Source organism: Salvia splendens, chromosome 9 (genome assembly GCF_004379255.2).
Source record: "Salvia splendens isolate huo1 chromosome 9, SspV2, whole genome shotgun sequence".
Taxonomy (NCBI): domain Eukaryota; kingdom Viridiplantae; phylum Streptophyta; class Magnoliopsida; order Lamiales; family Lamiaceae; genus Salvia; species Salvia splendens.
Window position 1 is genome coordinate 32,556,623 of NC_056040.1, and position 6,525 is coordinate 32,563,147.

A 6,525-nucleotide genomic window follows, 5' to 3' on the forward strand; every position below is an offset into this window, starting at 1 on the left:
TCAAAAGGGATAACACGATTTGGCGTCAAGGGCAAATTGAAGCCGCGATTTATTGGGCCTTACGAAATTCTCGAAGGAGTGGGCCCCGTTGCATATCGATTGGCGCTACCACCAAACCTTGGAAATGTACACAACGTTTTCCATGTATCGCAGTTACGAAAATACATGTTCGACCCAAAGCACGTGATCCGTTTTGAGGAAGTCGCGTTGAATCCAGACTTGAGCTATGAGGAGAGACCCCAATCCATTTTAGACCGAAAGATCCAGAATGTGAGGAATAAACCTGTTGCTTGTGTGAAAGCGCTATGGGAAAATCATGGGCATGAAGAAGCCACATGGAGAATGAGGATAAAATGATGGAATTGTACCCAGAACTCTTTACTTGAGGGTAGCAAATTTCGGGACGAAATTTCTGTTAAGGGTGGTAGGATGTAACGCCCCACTTTTTGGAACCCTAATTTTCGAACCCTAAAGTACTTGCATTTAATGCTTTTAATGTCACGAAGTCCGGGGATTTATTTGTCGAGTGGAACTGTTGTTGGATACTTTTCATGACCTAATTTTGAGTTGGAATTTTGACTGGGTCAACTTTGTTGAATATGTGACGTGGCTGCTTTGAATAATTGATGTGGGGTGAAATTAAATGTTTGTGAATGATTGATAATTTATTAGAGCTAGACATTGTGAAGTAAATCACAATGCGGATTTGAATATTTCCTTTCCGTGAGGAATATCTATTGGACTCGATTCCGTTTTGGATCCGATAAATCAAATAATATAAGAATCCAGTCCGTGATAAATAAAATGTGGGCTGCATAATTTAATTAAAATACAAAGAACCGTGAATTAAACAAATCAAATCCTCTTCCTGTTGACTTGGTTACCAAGTCGATAATTCAATTTAATTAAAGATTTCTTAGAGATTTTCCTCCTCCCTGATGAGATATTCCTCCTCCGTGATCTGCAAATAAAATATTAAACAAATTCAATTTAAAAAAAAAAGAATTTCGAAATTTCCCCTCAATCCACGATGAAAACCGTTTCCTCCCTCACCCTAAATCTCTCCATATCAACCAACCACCCCTCCCTCTATATCATTCACTCCAAGTCAGTTTCTTTTTCCTATTCGTTCTCTACATCAGGAAAACAAGCTTCAATCTTTCAAGGTAATCTCACAAACTTTTCTCCATGTCACATGATTCGAAACCAACTTATTTAATTTTCCGGCAGAAATCGAGAACCAAATTCGAGAGAGGGAGATACCTGTTGTTCGAAATCTGTTCAAGGTATACTTCCTACCCAATTTTAAACGTGATTAAACGCATTATCAATAATTGAGTTTCTACCATACTTTAACAAGTGTTCATGAAGACTGCTCCGTAGCTTCGGTTGCCGACCAAATTCTCTCTTAGTTTAGGATAATGTAATTGCAGAACTTCACATAAAACGTAATCGAAGCAACCAAATTAAAGATCGAACCTGTAAAGAATTGAAATTAAGTTAAGAACTTACCTTGGGGTGTTCGGGCGAATCGGAGCTGACCGACGGGGACCGCTGACGAATCGGCGGAGAAGCCGACGACCGACGGCAGCAGAAATCAGTGGCGACGGTGGCAGCAGCCCGGCTCTGTGCAGCGGCGACACCAACGTCTTCCCGGCGAGACAGCAGCGGCGTCGCGTCTCCCAGCAACGACGGCGGCGGATCCCAACGACGAGCAGCAGCAGCGGCTGTTCAGGCGGAGCAGCCATGGCTGGTGGAACCGTGCCTTCCATCTCCCGGCTGTGGAATCATCGGCGATTGCTGCCATGGTTGCGCAGTAATATTAGAGATGGAGACGACGACGGAGAATTTTGGGGGAACTTCTTCAATTTCTGTCGAGATAGGGAGAATTAGAGAGTTGAGAGAGAAGAAGTTTGGGGCGTGAAGGAGGAAGGAGGATAAGTGGGCCTCTTTTTTTTAGAAATGGGCCTCACTAATTTTAAATTGGGGTAATTTATTTAAGTTTGGGCTCCCTTTTAATTTAGGTATTGGGCTTGTTTTTTTTAAAGAAAGAGGTTGGGCCTCAATAATTAAAAATTGGATGTTTTGGGCTCTCATTTAAATTGTTGGAGCTTCTTAATTAAATTGGAGATATAAGGTGATGAAATAATTAAGTTTTGGGCCGATAATTAATTGGGGCGAACTTTTTAAATAAATCTTTGAATTGATAATTAAATTAATTGTGGGGAATTATTTAATTAATTCCGAAATATTTCAACGAATGAATAATTATAACATAAGTCCGAAATAGAAATAGTTCGAGGGGAAAATGCTTGCGATAACTTAATTACTTTTTATTGATTTTGGGAATTTTATTTCGATATCGTGGAGAAAAATACGAGGAGCTAACGGAGGAATTAAGGGTGTAAGCGGCCACCGAATAACCGAAAACCGAGATAAATTACTTCGCTTAGGATGCATGCATTTTATTGATTTAATTGGAAAGTATGTTGATATATGTATTATCTAAATGTTAAAGGTGAATCATCGCAAGTGAAACGTGATACCAAGGGGAAGAAAGTGCTTGTGAATTAAGCAGTCGAGGTGGGATTTCTTTTAAATAAGGACAACGTCCTAAATATTTTATCGATGGAAATGAAACTGTATTTATCATGCCGTGATTTGATTTTTAACGTGCCTATCTGATGTGGCTATGCGCCATTGTTATATAAATCGAATTCGGGTCCTCGTAGGGCCGCAAACCCTACTTGGACTAGTGTACACCTATGGTAGATCGCGTGCTAGCGTACGAGCTGGCCGGTCTAGTGGCTTGGTTTGTGGCCACATTCCAAGTCATGTATTGGCAGATATGGCGAACGTCTATGGGAAAATGACTGATCAGTCGATGTTTGAAATGGAAATGATTTTGAGTGCCACGGGCATTTCTAAAGCTAAACCCCGATGGTTACTTGTGAATGGCATGATAAATTACTTTTTATGGAAATTGTTTTCGGCATGAGCCCATTGAGTATTTTTATAGTACTCAGCCCTGCATGTGTTTTCCTTATGTGCAGGTTGAGCGGCGACGAGAGTACGGTGGTGTTGAGCAAGTCAATTGGTAAATGAACTGTTTTTTTTGAATTATGGGTGTCGTTGTGTCTTCACACATGACGTCACTCTTACTCTTGGTCGTTTCCGCTGTGACATTTCTTTCACTTATCGTTTATTGGGCTTGCAACGTAAATTATTTGGATATTGAATATTTGGGATTTTACTAATTTATGTCAAATTTGGTCGTTTAATTTGAATATTAATTGTTGGTCAAGCTCGTTATTAAAACCCTATTCCTTTTCATCTTTTTATTAAATTCTCTTAATCACGATCGCCCATATTTATTAACCATAAAGGGCGGTCGTGACACAAGTGGTCGGCTACCTTGTTCTCTGCTCCCTTCTTGTCTCTAACTTCCCAGTCAAATTCCTGTAAAAGTAACACCCAACGGATTAACCTTGGCTTAGACTCCTTCTTCGCCATTAAGTACTTTATTGCAGCGTGATCAGTGAAGACTATCACCCTCGACCCAAGCAAATATGGTCGGAATTTTTCAAAGGAATACACGACTACCAACATTTCCTTTTCCTTGGTATCATAGTTTTTCTAGGCCTGATTGAGCGTTTTTGACGCATAAGAAATCACGTAGCTTTTCCCATCCACTCTTTGACCTAGCACCGCTCCCACTGCGTAGTCACTTGCGTCACACATTATTTCAAATGGCAAACTCCAATCTGGTGCTCTGATAATGGGAGCAGAAACTAATCTATCTTTCAACAACTGAAAAGCTTTCCTGCACTCCTCATCAAAAACAAAATCAACATCGTTATGTAACAAGTGAGTGAGTGGTTGAGCAATCCTTGCGAAATCCTTTATAAAACTTCTATAAAATCCTGCTTGCCCTAGGAATCCTCTCACTTCTTTCTGATTAGTCGGGTAAGGTAGTTTTGAGATCACCTCAACCTTTGTTCGATTTACCTATATTCCTTTTTTATGATACCACATGCCCTAGGACAATTCCCTCAGGGACCGTAAAGTGGCATTTTTCGAAATTCAAAACCAAATGCTTTTCCTGACACCTCCTCAGCACTATATCCAAACTTGCCAAACATGAGTCAAATGAATTCCCGTACACAGTGAAGTCGTCCATAAAAATCTCGATGCAATCCTCCGGTAGGTCCGAGAAGATACTCATCATACACCGCTGAAAAGTGCCTGGCGCATTGCACAGACTGAACGACATCCTTTTGTAAGCATACGTTCCAAAGGGACACATGAAAGTTGTCTTCTCCTGGTCCTCGGGATCCACATAGATTTGAAAATACCCACTATATCAGTCCAGGAAACAGAAATATTGCTTGCCCGCCAACCTCTCCAACATCTGGTCAATGAAAGGTAACGGGAAGTGATCCATCTTAGTAGCCTCGTTCAGCTTACGGTAGTTAATGAAGGGGCTGGCAGCGGAAGCGTGCGGACAAAACGGATCACATGAATTTGATCTATTTAGCAGATTATTTAGACAAAATCTATCCGCGTAATTATCACATGTATCATGCTCATAACTTGAATTAAAACATGCTTTAGCACATAAAATTCCTGAAACATGTTTACTACGGAATTAGCCAATTTACCTCGTTGATTCAATCAAGAATCGATGATGGCTTGCTCTGTCTCCACGTGAAGATCTTCAATACAAGACCTCGGATCTTCTGACTAGTGTCCCGGACTAAACGCTGATATTTGTGTGGGCAAATCTCACCAACGTACTAGGACTCGAATAATGGAAGACAGAACTCAGCTCACGGAGGAGAGCACAAATTTCGAAAATCACTCTTTAGAGGGGGGACGAAAATTTGACAAATTAATTGTTGTGTTTTCTGTCTCCTTTATTCTCCTATTTATTTAAGTCACATATTGGGCCCAGTCAGGGATCTAAGGAAGAATCTGGAACAGGCCTCACCCAATTAGCTTTTTACTAATTAAATTGAACCCACAATTTAATATAAGCTTATATTGGAATATTACGAGCAGCCACTACAGAAGTAATATTGCACTGCCTTCCAAATCCGAAATTACAAGTATTCCGGGTTTCCTTTAATTGTATTTGATTTATTTCCCACGCTTAAGATGGAAACATCCATTAATTAATTAATGTCTGCTATAGACTTAATTAATTAGCATATTTCGAATTCCAAGAGTGGACTTAGCAAGAAATTCTTATTTATTATTCATAGAGTAATCAAACTCCAACTAGCTAGGTTCCGAATAATAAAACCTCGTTTCGAGCTCCTCTTGTGGATGTTATCAAACGAGACTCTCCTCGCGCACGTTTCAACATAATAGCAATCCTAGCACCTCTAGATAATGATCACCACTACCCAATATACCTGGATCGTTGGGTTACGAAAAACCCGCACCTTTGGTAAGTCAAAGTAGTGGATACTCAATATCGTATGCTCAATGCTAACGTACATTGATTAAGAAATTAATTCTCAAGACCTCGTCTTTCAGTAGATAGCATAAAGACTCGTCTTGCTGTTAGATCCATTCAGTGCTATACCACACCAACGTCATCTTATTTCAATAAGGTTTAGAAATAATCGGACTGACATTGCAACCTTTCGCGATAGGTAGTTTAGGTCTATCTAGGTTGTGAAATTCTTATTTTTCTTTATTTAGAACTGACCGTGTTACCTTAAATTGGACGACGCCCACAACCGGTCTACTAAAACAAAGACTTAGACTTTGTTACGTTTGCTCATACATTTAAATATGCAATAAACAACCATTAAATGTAAAACATAACAACATTATGAAAAAAATAATCTGTTGCATTTATTGGAAAATAACCATTAGAGTTTTACAGTATCCAATCACTCGAAAGGTGATTTCTAGTATACAAAACCATTACAGTTAATACACATCCTCCACCCAGTAACAAGTCGAGTGGGGACCAACTCATTTTTATCGTTCTTGACCACCTGTATTCCCGACTTCTTTGGTACCATATGCACTGGACTAACCCATTCACTGCCGGGTATGAAATAAATGATTCCTAGGGATAGCAGCTTCAATACTTCCTTCAGCACTTATTCCCTCATGTTCGGATTCAACTTGCTTTGCGGATCTCTGTAAGGTTTTGCTCCTTCTTCTAATCGAATGTGATGCATGCACAGATCTGGACTGATTCCTACCAAGTCAGAGAGTGTCCACCCAATAGCTTTCTTGTTCCTCCGAATCACCTTCAACAATTCCTCTTCTTGTCCCTTGGTCAAGCTGTTGTTAATAATCACCGGGAAATTTTCATTCTCCTCTAGATACGCATACTTGAGCCCAGGTGGAAGTGTCTTCAGCTCTTTCTTAGGAACGTCTTTTTCTTGAGGTAAGGGATTTTTCTCTGTCGACTCAGTCGTTATTCCCTTCGTAGACTTTTCCATGCTCGCCACATAAGGTGTCCTCCTTGATCTAGCTAGCTTCGGGTTCGTGCAGAATTCC

General features: G+C 40.1%; 2 long non-coding RNA genes across 2 annotated transcripts; one reads left to right on the forward strand and one right to left on the reverse strand.

The window, feature by feature from the left end:
• Positions 1 to 793: 793 nt before the first annotated feature.
• LOC121747750 lies at positions 794 to 1,941 on the reverse strand. Its single transcript, XR_006039337.1, has 2 exons — positions 1,513 to 1,941; positions 794 to 961 (listed from the first exon to the last, which is right to left on the reverse strand). It is a non-coding gene; the product is annotated as an uncharacterized LOC121747750 (long non-coding RNA).
• On the forward strand, positions 1,075 to 3,257 carry LOC121747749. The gene is made up of 3 exons (XR_006039336.1): positions 1,075 to 1,166; positions 1,231 to 1,286; positions 3,054 to 3,257. It is a non-coding gene; the product is annotated as an uncharacterized LOC121747749 (long non-coding RNA).
• The last annotated feature ends 3,268 nt before the right edge of the window (positions 3,258 to 6,525 follow it).